This window comes from Podarcis filfolensis (assembly GCF_964270895.1).
Source record: "Podarcis filfolensis genome assembly, chromosome: 7".
Taxonomy (NCBI): domain Eukaryota; kingdom Metazoa; phylum Chordata; class Lepidosauria; order Squamata; family Lacertidae; genus Podarcis; species Podarcis filfolensis.
The window spans coordinates 45,397,472-45,413,476 of record NC_139603.1 but is presented as its reverse complement, the minus strand read 5'-3'; the positions used below and the strand labels follow the sequence as shown (position 1 = coordinate 45,413,476).

Genomic DNA, 16,005 nt, shown 5'->3' with positions numbered 1-16,005 from the left:
AAGCTGTCAGTGGACAAACGCCCACTCCCTCGGACTGAAGTGAGATGAGCCTCACACCCCATAGTCGCCTTTGAGTGGACTTAACCATCCAGGGGTCCTTTAGCTTTTTTACCTTTACATTGATACATTCTATTTCCCCTGCTGTAGCCAGATATTTGCTCAGCAAGCAAAGTGGAACTGGATGGTTCTACATTGCTTGTCATTCACTGGATCATTGGGTCTGGCTTTTATATTGACAACACTATTGTAGTTCTTCTATTGTAGCCTGTTCATCAGATCAATCTGTAACTGCACTGACGTGTAATGTTACAAAAATAACTACAGGTGCTGAAGATGGAGAAAATGCCAACACTCAGCCCAGTGGTCATGAGTAAATGCCACGCTTGTCTCTCTTTCTGCCAACACTCCAATTGCTTTACCTAATCAAAACAAAGTCATGACATTTCACATTGTCATAAAATAATGGGAGGGATTATTTGACATAAAAGATGATCTTTTGTCCTGTCAAGGGATGAGTTAATGTAGGCTAATATTACAAATTTAAGGAGCAGGAGGTTATACTTTAAGTCAATCACTGTCAGGTGGATAAACATTCATGGTTACCTGAAATGTTTCATGAACTTCTCTCACAACACTTAAATGAACCTGTGTAAAAACATTTAGCAGATTGGACAAAAATGATGGGCAGATACCAGGATTTTAGCTATAGGCCTGGATAGTCATCTCTCTGAGCTGATACATTCACAGTTTTGCATGAATATAGGTGCTAGGTGCTGTTGCTTTTGACAAGAGGAGGCAACATGTGCCAGAGGTGGATTTAGGGGAGCAAAACCGAGACAAAAGGGTGCCTCAGGGGGCACCACAACAACAACAGGGAACAAAAAGCAAGAGGCGGCGGGCACTGCATATTTGTGTTGCACAGGGAGCCGCTGAAATTTGAAAACCCAAATGGGCAACGTAACTCTTTGTGTAAGTTCCCTACCAAGGGGGCATTTTGAGTACAAGAAACATCCTGGGACCAGGGACAGGAACAGAGCCAACACCCTTCCTTCCGAGCAATTTTTGGCTGGAGATGACAGGGATGGGAATCTGGGACTTGCTACCTGTGACAACAGCAACTTTTGCTAGTGCAGCCGCAGCAGCACTAACCCATTATCATTCCACTGGTGCAATGTCCTTTATTAGTTTGTGATGCCAACACGATGTCACATGACCTGACATTGTTGAAAGGCGTTTCCGTGCACTGTTGCACCAGAAGCGGTTCAGTCCTGCAGGCCACATGACCCGGAAAGCTGTCTGTGGACAAACACCAGCTCCCTTGGCCTGAAAGCAGAGATGAGCGCCACACCCCATAGCCGAATTTGACTGAACTGGGGGTCCTTTACCTTTTTTACCTCAGCTTAAAGATTTTATACTTGTTTGTGTAGCACAGTGGCTCCAGAGGCAATAACCAGGGGCTGGCAATACCAGCCCCAGCTTCGGGGTGGGGCAGGCGGGCACAAAAAATCACCCATCAGGCATTGAAGTCCTCCCATGACACTCCCCGCCCAGACTCAGCACCTTCTTTGGCCTCAGAATGAATCTCTTGGGATCTCAAGCAGGAAAAGCTGCTGTTGATGCTGCTGCCGGAGGGGGTGCAAGGGGTTCTCAAAGAAGCCTCCAGGCAGAAAGCAGTGCGGGCACCCCATCCAGTCCCAAGCAGGTACATTCCTCCTGTTCAGGCAACCTTATTTGTGTCTCAGATTTTTTTTTGAGGGTGGGGGTGCCAATACAGCGCCTTGCCCAGGGTGCAAGGGACTCTAGGCTCTGAGTGGCTCATACAATCTGCTGAACAGACCCCCCCCCAAAAAAGGCTGAAGACAGAATTCCCTGTCCCTGGAATTAGTGCCTTAATTACTGTTCTGGATAACACTGAAACAGAAGTCAGATACTTTCAGATGTACACATTTTTTGACAGCCTTCCTACTTTCCCAAGAAATAAGAATAACCTTAAAGGCATCTCTGTTTTGGCAAACCATCCCCCCCCCCTTTGCTTTAATGTGAAAGATTTGAAAGAGAGCTATTTGAAACAGAGCTATGAAAACAACCTGTTTCAGATTTCGAACAAGGACGGAAAGGTAATGACATGCTAATAATATTTCTTACTACTGAAAGCTGTTCATCCAAAACACATTTTATAAAAAGTACATTTCTGATGCCTTTTTTTAGGGGTAGTAGATTTACTTCTGAGAAGATATAGATTGGATTGCACCCCCCAAAAAAAAATTTTTTGTTTATTAAGAATGGGTTTGTCACATGCCTCAAAAAGGATCAGAAACTGTTTTTTATTCATATTTTATTATTCCGCATCCCTATTATTTTAATCATTGCCTACAACATAGGCAAGTCATTGAGAGTAAGGCAAAATGGGACCATTTTGATGTATGGTTAGTTATATCACTAAATCTCATAGTCACGCTAGGCCATCTGCATCCAAAACAGCAATGTGGGGCTACCTCAAATAATGAGAATGATTACAGTATAATTCTTTGTATGTTTATTCACAATGTATCTTAACCAGCAGACAAGTTGTTTTCATGCTTAGTGGTGAGTTTTTGTTATGGTTTTACATATATATTTGTTTTGTGGTACTGTATTAGGTGAAATTTTCTAATGTAATTCTACAAAAATTCAATAAACGTGCTTTTTTTAAAAAAAATAAGTAAGTGACGTCACAATGAGTCATGGCTCCTTGTAAATCTTAGAACTTAACCTATATGTTCCATACTCTTGTCAGAAATGTACAAAAATGAAACAACTTACTTTCAATCATCACCATAGCAACGCTAGGCAAAGGGAACGAGGTAGAGGCACTGAGTCAGGGCAGGAATCTTGTATTGTGATACGATTTGTGTAAATCCTGATTTGTATTAAAGCTTCTTTTTCGCTGGTAGGCTATTTACCCCTTTTAAACCTTCTATTTTTCCACTCTTGATAATGGGGAAAGAATAAGGATTAACCACATTTGTGTCATGTTGTGTTAATCTGCGGAAAGGCAATAAGGAGAGCAAACCCAATTGGAACTCCACATGCTTTTATTGGAATAGCATGGTGGCATCTTTCGGCTCAAAGCATGTGAGAATCTCTTTGGCATGACATCCAGATAGATGCTGATTGTACTTTTTATGCATCGATTTCATAATACATTGGGAATGTCAGGATAGTGCAGCCAGTGGAACATGAGTCTCTTAAACTCAGGGTCGTGGGTCAGAGCCCCCTGTTGGGAAAAAGATTCCTGCATTGCAGGGGGTTGGACTAGATGACCCTCGTCGTCCCTTCCAAATTCTACAATTCTGTGATAATTTGCACTAACGGGTTGCATTTTCAGAACCATCCTCGTCATATGCCTCCTTCCAGCACATTCTGCAGCAGGGAGCCTGTTGTCATCGTTTAGGCTCCCTGGCAATTTAGAGCAGGGTTCTGGATCATGCAGTGAGGCCTACACAACTACAACAGGCTCCTCGCGGCAAATACTTGCTCTGAACATGTGGGAAGCCAGAAGCTGTGCAAGTGAGACAACAATGGTGTTGGGGTTAAAAGTTTGCTCCCACAACCCCTTTCTACTTGTGTTTCCCCTTTCAACTGAAGAGGGCTACACAGATTGCCTCCTCACTTGCATACCCAACCAATCACTGCATTCCACAAGAGAAGGCATTCTTCAGATACCATCCTACCAGGAGGGTCATTCTTCATGCTGTCAGAACAGGGCCTTTAGGGTGGTGGCAGCTACCCTTTGGAATCCCCGCCCCCGCCCCCGCCTGCTACAGACATTCCTTTTTCAACAAGCCTTCTAAATGGCAAGCTTTATCCCAGTTGGCACCTGTATTTTTTATTGATTGTATGTTCTGGTGTTGTTCTGAACTGCATGTTTGTCCACATGTATATGTGTCTGTAAGGGACACGGGTGGCGCTGTGAGTTAAACCACAGAGCCTAGGACTTGCCGATCAGAAGGTCGGCGGTTCGAATCCCCGCAACAGGGTGAGCTCCCGTTGCTTGGTCCCTGCTCCTGCCAACCTAGCAGTTCGAAAGCACATCAAAGTGCAAGTAGATAAATAGGTACCGCTCTGGCGGGAAGGTAAACGGCATTTCCATGCACTGCTCTGGTTCGCCAGAAGCAGCTTAGTCATGCTGGCCACATGACCCGGAAGCTGTACGCCAGCTCCCTCAGCCAATAAAGCGAGATGAGCGGCGCAAACCCAGAGTCAGTCACGACTGGACCTAATGGTCAGGGGTCCCTTTACCTTTACCTATATGTGTGTGTGCTATATAAAAACAATTACAAGTACATATATATGTAACTGTTCTATATATGTTTTTATTATATTGTATATTGGGGGTGCCTCATGGGAAGTGATTCATAAATGAAATAACAAGAAATTGTTCATATTGTTTTCAGAATTTTCAGTGGGCATCCAAGGACTTTCTCTCTTTAGTCATCCCAGTTAGTAATTGTGGAAATACAGGACAGCAGCCTTTTCCTTTGTAAAGCTGATGTGACAAACACATAATGTTAACAAAGGAAAATGCACTTTTAGGGATGCAATAATGGTACTTAAACAAAGAGAGAATCCCTCTAGAAATATGCTGCTGCTTGTCCAAATCTTTATGCAAATACTTTTCAGCTTTATGCACAAGCAGGCTGTAGTCACATCTTTAAAGATGATTTCCTAACAGAAAAGGGAAAAAGAATACAACCCTTCTTTCAGTCTCAGTAACTAATTCACTAGCTGGAAAATCCCTGCAGGCCAAATATAAAACCTTTATTCAAATTATTGATGAAACTGACAAGGGAAGATTCCTTTTAGTTTAATCAGAATGGATTACAATGAGCCTATCTCATTACACCTCTATTTGGATTTCAAAGTTCCACCTTCAAAAATATATGTCTGCACCAGCAGCCCTTGCAACTTTTCATTTCAACTTGTCTCTTGTCCCGGTGCTAATAGATGAACCACACATTTCCCATAAATACTCATGTCATTCTCTCAGGATTTTGGCAAGGTATGCTTGTTTTAAAACATAATTAATTACCATATTTTTCTGTGTATAAGACATCCCTTATTTTTGGAGACTCAAAATTAAGAAAATACACTCAGCACTATCCGTGTATAAGACAACCCCAATTTTTAATTATTATTTTAACGTAAAAAAAATCCCAACCTAGTCTTTTACACGGAAAAGTACAATAACTGAAACTTATTTGTACCCTATGCATGGGATGAGTGGGTGGTATCTCATAGGGGCAGTCACAAGTTGAAAATGGACATAAATAATACACTATCCCTTTCTCCTTGACAAAATGACTGAAGGGCTTATGGAGAATTGTGAATAGCACCAGCTTTTTTCAGTCCTAGCTCCATGGTTTTGTAGGCACCCTCTGACACAGCACCTTCAGTAGGCTTGCTAACCTTGAAGAAATGAGGTGGGCAAACTAAACGTTCTCTTAGGGTGCCTCTGATCTTCCTAGATACTTTGTGCAAAGTGGAAATGGTAGCTCCGTTAGGGCAGCGGGTCTTCTGTCAATCCTGAGGCCCTGACAAATGCCGGTGCTATTTTTCTAGAAAAAGAGGTGCCGGAACTCACCATGAATGCCTCCCTTGTTCTCTTATACAGTGGTACCTCAGCTTAAGTACTTAATTCATTCCGGAGGTCCGTACTTAACCTGAAACTGTTCTTAACCTGAAGCACCACTTTAGCTAATGGGGCCTCCTGCTTCTGCCGCGCCGCCGGAGCACGATTTCTGTTCTCATCCTGAAGCAAAGTTCTTAACCTGAAGCACTATTTCTGGGTTAGCGGAGTCTTTAACCTGAAGCGTATGTAACCTGAAGCGTATGTAACCTGAGGTACCACTGTAATGGCAATGGCGCCCATCTGAGAGGAGCTGGAACTGAGTTCCGGCACATTCCGGCTGAAAAAAAAAAGGCCCTCTAATGCCTAACTATTCCACCCTCTGGATCAAATGCCATAAGTGAAGGAGGAGAGGATGGATGGATGGATGGATGGATGGATGGATGGATGGATGGATACAGGCAAGAGAATTTTATTTTATTACGAAGGCAGAGGGAGACAACTGGATGCCTCATAGGATGAGGAACCTAAGCAAATTGGGCCATTAGTATGACTTTCTGTGAGCTCCTTTCGAAGGAAATCCAACCTGAATAAAAACGTACCCCAGAAATTTCCGCTGCTTGGATAAATGCAGAAAGCATCACACTGATTCCATCCAACATCATGTTAAATTGCATTTAATTAATTTTCTTGAATATCATACCCTTAAGATACTTAATAAAAACGAGCTTACGCATTGTGTTGGAGAATTAAAATCTACCTTTAGGGTCTATTCTAATTACAGGATTACAAAAAAAATGCCAAATCATTTCACAATATTTACAACACAAAGCCCCAGAGCTACCATCCATATTGCCAGCATGGTTTAATGGTTGTATATTCACTTGCTCAGCTTTAGACTTTAACATGAGACTATTTAATTGGTGGCTTTTCTAGGAAAGGTTCCCTCACAAGTGGCTCGTAGACTATGTTTTGCTTCAGAGGGCTGCGTTCTTTAGCCATCTGCACAATATTCAAACACCGAATCCCATGCATAGTCTCAAACCATTCATTCAATTCATGCATAGTCTCAAGCCATTTTGGAAATTTATTCATAAATTTCAGTATTAGTTACACATTCAGCTCAAACTAAGGCAAATGGAATTTTGAGAGGCAGTTCCTTAAGCTTCTGAAATGATTGAATTGAATTTGCCTCTTGGGAGTTCTTTCCCAGGTACAGCAAGTGACAAAATGACCTTTGCCACAAGCCAGGGTCCAAGGACCTAGAGACTTCCTTCACCTGGGCAATGTGAGTACTTCACTTGATTCACTCTGTATGTCAGACTTTCTCTGGGCACAGTGGGCTTGGGTCAGGAAGGGTGGGGAGAGATACTCCAGTGATCAATGAACCCATGCAAAGGGTCCCAGGTTCAATCTCCTAGGTAAGGCTGGGAGAGACTCTCACCTGAAACTCCAGAATGCCACTGCCAGACAATACTGAGCTAGATGTATTCATGGCATGTCTCAGGATAAGGCGGCTCCCTGTGTTCCTATGAAATAAAATGCTCTGATGTCAGGTCCCAGTACAAGGTGTTGTTGTTTAGTCATTTAGTCGTGTCCGACTCTTCGTGACCCCATGGACCAGAGCATGCCAGGCACTCCTGTCTTCCACTGCTTCCCGCAGTTTGGTCAAACTCATGCTGGTAGCTTCGAGAACACTATCCAACCATCTCGTCCTCTGTCGTCCCCTTCTCCTTGTGCCCTCCATCTTTCCGAACATCAGGGTCTTTTCCAGGGAGTCTTCTCTTCTCATGAGGTGGCCAAAGTATTGGAGCCTCAGCTTCACGATCTGTCCCTCCAGTGAGCACTCAGGGCTGATTTCCTTCAGAATGGATAGGTTTGATCTTCTTGCAGTCGATGGGACTCTCAAGAGTCTCCTCCAGCACCATAATTCAAAAGCATCAATTCTTCGGCGATCAGCCTTCTTTATGGTCCAGCTTTCACTTCCATACATCACTACTGGAAAAACCGTAGCTTTTACTATACGGACCTTTGTTGGCAAGGTGATGTAGTGTAAACTAAAATTTTGCCTGGACCAAACTCAGTGTGACAGTAAATGCACACATGCAGTTCCATTTGTTTGTGCATATGTGTGCATGTTGGTGCAAGAGAGCAATTTTTGTCCAGACCTTGATACTTGGGGAGGTTTTTTATAACCCCTTCCTCTCCTGCAGCGGTTCCAGCAAAAATCTCCCCTGAAGCTGCGATTAACCCTGAAAGGGAAGCTTCCATTGGAACTAATGGGAACTCCCCAACCCCCTATGCATAATTAATTTATAACTAATTTATAATTATAACCAGGTTGTTTTTTTTCACCGGGACCTTGCCGGAACTCAGTTCCAGCACCTCTCAGGTGGGCGCCATTGCCATTATAAGAGAAGAAGGGAGGTGTTCAAGGTGAGTTCCAGCACGTCTTTCTCTAGAAAAATAGCACGGATTATAACTATAATTTATAACTTAGGCAACAAAGATGGGAGCCTCCCAAGTGCTTAACTGAAAATTGGTAAAGAATCCAAGTCATAAGAAAGCAAGTACACAGACAAGTGGTTGGTGTCCAGCTTCCCTTAAGGCCCGGATTGTTGCTGGAAGGGGGGAAAAACTCCTGGCAATTGTTTTTCTGCCCAATAACAGAGGGGCACTGGCTGCCTTGTCTCTTGCATCTGTAGCCATAGGGCAACAGCCAAGTCTGGTAGAGTTTTATGTAGGAGGAAAAAGGAGCAAACTTCCAACAGCTGTTGGTCCTTTGGTCAATGAGAAGCATAGGAGCCAACTCCTAGGGGCTGAGGTCCCTTCAGCCCTCCAATAAAATATTTGGGAGGCCAGGGTTCCCCCCAAGTTGGTAGGCATTCCCATTCAAATGGTGGAGTGTGCACCACATCTTGTGATCCATTATACAGGGTGGGGTTTACCTGCCCTCCCCCAATTTATTCAGGTTGGCACCCCTGAGAATTGTCGTGCCCTCCCATCCCCTAGCTTAAATAGCTACAACTGAATCCTTTTTGGTGTGAGGAAGATTCTTATTACTCACTTTTTCTAGAAGAGAAATAAAAGCAGAGACAGCGAACTTGCTCAAAGATACCTTTGAGTCCATGTCTCCGCTGAGATTTGAATCCAGGTGTTTTGTGTCTTTGTCATGCATTTATTCTTCTGTGCTCACAGAAACCAGAATGTCTATCAGCGATTTCAGATGGAAATGTAGCATTTTCAAAGAATTGCTTCTGCTCTAATATATAAGCATTTCATGAATATTTTACCATTTAGAAAAGACACAAGAGAACACATGGCAAGAAAACCTTGAATAACAACATAAGGAATCCATTACAAACCTAATTAAAGTGCATTTTGTTTAATGGACAATGGAACACGTGTACCAAGCTCTACTAAATGCATCTGAGAATTGGGATGCAGACCTGGAGTCCTTAAGAAAAAATCAGAATATAATTTAATTGAAGTCGGAGTGAGATGGGTGGGGAAATCAGCAACATTTTACAAACCCATTAATTGTTGGGTCCTAAATTTATGTAACTGCGTTGAGCAGTAGATATAAGGTGGTATACAAACCTCCAGGCAGATCAGATGCAACACTCTGCCAAGCACTATACCAGCGGGTCGCCAACATTTTTGCACCCACTAGCCCATTTGCAAACTGGAGAAACAGTTGTGGGCACAAAGCACACTGCAACCAAGCACATACCACAACCTACTCTATTGGTTATAATAGAATGTTTCTTTTAAGACTAATTTCAGAGGAGGAGTGGGGGAGGTGACCCTGTGAGTGCCAGGGAACATATTTGCTAGTGGCAAGTGTGTGTGTGTGTGTGTGTGTGTGTGAGCACCATGTTAGCAATTATTACATTATACATATGGACATGGAGACGTGATTCTTGTTTTTAAGCTCTTCGCTATGATTCCAAAAAGATGGGTGTGGCGATCACACAGGGCCCCCGGACGTTTGATGGTCTAGTGATCCCTGTGCCACCACTGTGATTGCCTCTTCGCTGCCACCAACCCGTTTCTCTCGGGTACACACAGAGTCAAGACAGTTGTTAACATTAAATCAAATAAGCTAGTTTATTTTATAAGCCTTAACAAGTTTATGGTTTCAGATAATTTTTCTTGTCAGTTTCTTAATCTTAGTTTCTATACCGGCTTATACCTTTCCTAATAACTGCTAACTAATTATCCCAACTATCTATCTGACTCCTCCTATCAGTTTCTCTCACTCTATCTCACAACACAACTCGACCAACCCACAGACTTATCCTCCCTCTTCCTTCTCCAATTCTCAACTCTCAAGTGACTTCCACACACCTCCCACTCTAACTCTAACTCCTCCTATCAGTTTCTCTCTGGCCAATCACTTCACACTCATTTAACCCTTTCCTTATGACCCACCTGGGAGGCAATCGCCACAATGGGTAAGGTAGTTCAAAGGCCATGGGGACCCTCCCCTCTGCTGCTAACACAGCTACCTTAGGTCCCCCTTTTTTTGACTCATCCAATGATCACCAGGCAGCCACAACTGTAATTGCCCACAATACTCTACACCAGTCATTCTTAAACTACAACTCCCATCATACCTAAGGTTTGTCCATGCTGGCTGAACTGGAGGGCCACGGGTTCCCCATCCCTGCTCTATAGCAACACTGTGGACAATTACAATGGCAGCTGCCCCATGTTCATCAGAGGAGTGCTGCTGTGTGGTCATCCTTAATATGCTCCTCCTCCTCCTCTGGCACTAAGTCTTAGGGCAGTTGTCCATTAGATTGTCTCATATTTCTTCTTCTTTGGCTATCACTCATAGCTGAGTAAGATGGTCTTCCATGAACACAGTCTTAATGGTGTGTCCATAAGTGACTGTGGAGGCCAATTCTGGATCCACACGTCCTTCCACAGTGGGGACATAGGTTTCCAGGTGGGGATTAATCACGGTGAGGATTTGCCAAATGTCCCACACCAAAGGTCCTCTCAGTTCTAGAGTTAGCAGTGCTGCTAGCATCAGAATGATGTCAGCTTAATGTACTTCATTCAGGGTGTGCTACTGGATGACCTGTTTTATGAGCATTCATCCTGATTTGGTTCTTTTCAGTGCCACACAAAAGCCGCTTGGGTCTCTCAGACATAAAGAAGCAACATCAAATGGCTGTTTGGTTTATGATACTGTGGATTCAACTGTAAATTGAATTTGGGATCCTGCCCTTTGGTGGACCTGCCCAGAACCTGTGTGCCCACTCCAATTTACTCTGCATCCTGTGTGCTTCCATCGTTGGTTTGGGAAGCAGCACACCCACGTTAACCACCATCTATATCTATCCTATTGTTTCTTAAGAAATGCTGCATTTCATGCATTTTCCTCAAAACCATCTTTCATCCAATTTGAGGAAAAGAATGACCTAGCTATGTTTTAAGTTGGTGATGCATAAGCCAAAGAATGCAACCACTATTTGAGCTACAGGTATACTCAGAAAAATATGAAAACATGAAAAATTTAGAATAGCTATATAGTTTAACTTTATCCGGTTTTCTTAAGTGTCATTTTTCAGAATGCCTTAAGAAGTAAGATCCATAGTTATCAAGGGCAGATTTGGCAATACAGATGAACAGGAAATGTAAGTCCTTCCTTCCAAGGACCGTAATTGCCAGTAGATATTTGAACCTACAGCCTTGAATTTGCTGAATGCAAAGTACAAGAGGATCAAAAACATGATTAAGATACAGCGGACTATAAACAGATGAGTATGTGTTCACATATAAGTAGATAATTGCCTGTACTGACATACTCAAGGTTATTCCATTGTGTTTAATGAAAAACTGTGCTTTTATACAATTATGCCAAAAACACAGTGATGCAGTGACAATGTCAGGCTTTTACCCCATAACATGTGCACCAAGGATAAGTCTCTGGCTTATCAACCCATACACGTTGACGTGAATTCCCCATTTCCTTGCTGTAATCTAAAAAGAGTGAAGAACATATGCATCTTGTCCAAGGTTGCATGGTTATGCTGAACATTGTCAAACTTTTCAGTTTTTCAGCTTTTCTGTCTCATGCTGCCTGCTCAAAGATGAAGAAAGACACTAATCCTTTATGTTCACAGCACTTGGATTAAGAGAATATACCTAGAAATGGGGTGCTGAAAAGGGTATATTGGTCTCTGAACAAATATGATTACCCAACCCCATTCTGGAAGCTGATGTTCTCGACATTTGTTCTTTACATTCCTCCCCTTGCCCAGATGCCCGGTCCTAATGCAGATTGCCTTCTTTTGTCCCTTCCTTGCACCCAGCTTCCTCATCATATCACACCTTTGTTTCTGCCAGCACAGACAGGAGTGCCACTGAAGGAAAACTAGCGTACAGGTTCTTCAAGTCAACATTTGAACTAGTAGTGCACAAGGGCGTGGGAGATCAGGAATCAAATCCCCACTGAGGCACAAAGCTTACTGGGTGACCTTGGGCCAGGCTCTTAGCTTAATCTACCATGTGACCCACCTTAAGTTCCTTCCATGAAAAGTAGGATATAAATAGAATACTGTAATTGAATACTCAAATATTACACCTTACCAAGTATGGCTTCTGATTCTGTGTTCCCTTTGGCTGAACAAGAGATTCACACATTTGCTTTGAGCATTCCCTGTGCATCACCTAAAGAGAGAACTTGTGTACTTTTCTCTGCCCCAAAGTTTCCCAGACATGAAGACAATTACACTTCTCTCTATAGAAGAGATACATGGCTCGCCTGTTTTGAAGTTACACCAGAAGCCTAGACTGCTGAGGTACCACACACACACACACACACACACACACACACACACACTTTCCTTATTTGATCATACTATCTAAAGCCACACAGAGTATTATTGAAAAACTGAACTTGTAGAGCATGGGTAGGCAAACTAAGGCCTGGGGGCCAGATCCGGCCTAATCACCTTCTAAATCCGGCCCGTGGATGGTCCGGGAAGCAGCGTGTTTTTACATGAGTAGAATGTGTCCTTTATTTAAAATGCATCTCTGGGTTATTTGTGGGGCATAGGAATTCGTTCATTCCCCCCCCAAAATAACCATAGTCCGGCCCCCCACAAGGTCTGAGGGACAGCAGACCGGCCCCCTGCTGAAAAAATTTGCTGACCGCTGCTGTAGAGTGCCATAAAGTTAACAACATCTGTGATGTACAGCAGGAAAAGGTCACCATGTACTTCAAGGAAGGTTTCATCAAGGTTGTGTCAGCACTTTCTGGCAAAGATCCAACCACTTGGCATCTGTATTCATTGGCCCCAGGAAAAAGTTAGAAATGTAGAAGCTTTGAAAGGCTTCACAAACCTCTGAGGGTTATGTTGTTGTTTACATGAGCCCTTTTAAGACGAACTGGTTGCCTCACCTCAGCAATGATATTGCACAACTAGAAAAGGCAAATGCAGTGACCACGGAGATGAAGCAACCCCACCCCACCCCATGAAGAAAGGTTGCAACATCTGGGGAGGGGGGTTAGTTTAGAGAAAAGGCAAGTAAGAAATGGGGAAATTATGTGTATCATGGAAAAGGAAGATAGAAAACAGCACCACCAGCCTTTCACCTCAGCATTAGAAATCAGGACCATCCAATGAAGCTGAATGTTGGAAGGTTCAAGAAAGACACAGATAGAATATTTGTGCTTCTTCACACAATGCATAGTTAAGCCATGGAGTTCACTTCCACAAAAGGTCGTCATGGCCCTCAACTTGGATGGCTTTTAAAAAAGATTAGACAAGCTCCTAGAAGTTAAGGCTATCAGTGTCTACTAGCCACAGTGGCTAGGTTCCACCTCCACTTTTGGGAGCTGTGTGCTTCTGAATACCAGTTGTAGGATATCAGCTGCCTCATGTGAGAGAGAGAAAGGAGAGAGAAAGGAGGTGGAGCCCTCACATATTTCATAGTGCCTGCCTTCACACATTACGCTCTTGGCACCCTGTGCTGTCTTTAACACCAAGTTCTAGATTGAATGTAGTAATGTAGAACAGGCATTTTATGAACAAGCAAACACCCAGATACGTACAACACCCATCAGTTGAACAGAACCTTCTCTAACATAGGCTTGCTCTAAGATTCTATTCATCTTAAAGATACAGTACATCTATAGATAAATCAATTGGAGGTGTGTGCACAAAGGGGACCACGGAATAGGAGAGGGGAGGAGGAGACATGGAAGTGGGAGGTGATGATCTGTGTACAAGGGAGAGCTGAAAAAGGAGTGGCGGAGAAGCAGAGAAAAGGAGGTGAATGTGAATATGGGGGTGCAAAGGGAGTTGCAAAAAAGGAGGATGTAGGAGGCCTGGGGGTTGAAGATGAAAGCAGTGCATGAAAGTGTCTGCAGAATGGGAGGAGATGGTAACTTCATAACTGGGAGGACAGAGGAGTGGAAAGTGGAAAGAAGAAGAGGAGTTTGGATTTGATATCCCGCTTTATCACTACCCTAAGGAGTCTCAAAGCGGCTCACATTCTCCTTTCCCTTCCTCCCCCCACAACAAACACCCTGTGAGGTGAGTGAGGCTGAGAGACTTCAGAGAAGTGTGACAAGCCCAAGGTCCCCGAGCAGCTGCAAGTGGAGGAGCAGGGAATCGAATCCAGTTCACCAGATTACAAGTCTATCACTCTTAACCACTACACCACACTGGTTTGTGTGCAAAGGTTTGTGTGCAAAGTGGGTGCATAAAAGCAATGGGGAGGAGGCATGGACATGGGGGTGAAGGTGAAAATGGGTATAAAGTGGGCTGCAGAATAGAAAAGTGGCTTCAGAAATGGGGATGGGAGATAAAAAATGAGCTTTATAGTTCCATGGGGTGGGAAGGGGAAGCTGCAGGCTGTTATTGTTGGGGGAATAGCAGAGGGGTTGACAAGTGGAATGGGCAGAGGCACAATCCACTGTTAATAATAAAAATTCACGTATTATGACCTCACTATGTCACTAGAAATGCATAAGTAAAGGTTGATAAATGGAAACTTATTCAATTATCCACGGAATAAGGTATTACTCTAGTTTCATCTTGTAAAAGATTGAAATAACAGAATCAATTTTTATAGCACCTTGTACTGAATATTTAGTTTTCATTTTATTTGAGCATCATATATATTTTATTATTATTTGTACCCCATCCATCTGACTGGGTTGCCCAATATATTAAAACATACTGACAGTGTAATCCTATACATCTACTCAGAGTTCATTGTGTATAGGATTCCAGCACAATACTGCTTTCCCAAGATTCCTTTTGCTTGTTGAGAACAATCTCAACAAGCCGCTGCTACAATCTACAGGTGAGGTTTTGAGGGACAGAGTGTGGCAAAATTTGCTCCCTAACTCCTTCTTTTATGGTTTTCAGGACCAATACTATTATTAGACAGAGCGGCAGAGAGCAATAGCACTCAGATGTTGAAGGACAGATATTAGTATGCCAAAGGGCCTGGCCTGGCCTTTGCCCCCAAGGTAGCCTGATCATCTGTTCTGTAGTCAGTGATGAAGTCAAATTCAATTGCCAAGCCCAATCAGCTTCTGTGAGTGAAAGAAGGAGGGGGTGGCTTGCCATCTTACCTACAAGATTTCCTGGGCCAAAGGGTATTGCTGATCCCAAGTAATCTATGAATTAAAACAGGAGCGTGTGTATCACACTATGGATCCACACTACTTTTAGAATTCAATGGATAAGATACTAAAGGTATTTTCAAAGACCCATAATAGTAGAAGTAAAACTGACATATAAATTGTTCCTATTAAAGTTGGGGTTTTTTTTTAAAGGCTACAAAGAGAAATTGTGGTGATAAAACATTAGAAACAGAGATGAAATGCGCCATAAGAAGAGTGGTGATGGAGAATGATCAATATGCTCTGCCACAGGAGCTAAAGGGATTAAAGCAAACCACTGCAGCAAAACGTTACCAATAATAATAAAAGGAGAATGGTGCTTCTCACAGACACAAGAGACAAATCAAGATGAGAAAGTGTTGTAAAAATATCACTCATGAATGTGAAACTCGGTACTGCCATCACCAAGTGTATATTTTAAAATAAAAATGTGAAATAACTGTGGAAAGGACTATGGATTGTATCGCAGAGAAGAGCGAAAGTTAGAGTATCATTCAATGGCTTTCTAAAGAAATCTACTAGCTGCTTCCCCCACTTCAAGGATCTTTCTTGGTGTTTTGAATGTCTTAACTGAACTCTCTCTCTCTCTCTCTCTCTCTCTCTCTCTCTGTGTGTGTGTGTGTGTGTGTGTAGACAGCAAATTGCATAAGGGCCATTTAGATCTGTACTGATTTGATATTATAACTTACTGTAATTGATGTTTTGGGTTTTGCACAAAGCACTTGCAGAACTTTGTTTCCAT

The 16,005-nt window shown here is 42.9% G+C and overlaps 1 long non-coding RNA gene across 1 annotated transcript; it reads left to right on the top strand.

Annotated features, from left to right (window-relative positions):
- Nucleotides 1-1,334: 1,334 nt before the first annotated feature.
- Nucleotides 1,335-15,491, top strand: LOC310766477. Its single transcript, XR_014550185.1, has 3 exons — nucleotides 1,335-1,702; nucleotides 6,822-6,896; nucleotides 15,417-15,491. It is a non-coding gene; the product is annotated as an uncharacterized lncRNA (long non-coding RNA).
- The last annotated feature ends 514 nt before the right edge of the window (nucleotides 15,492-16,005 follow it).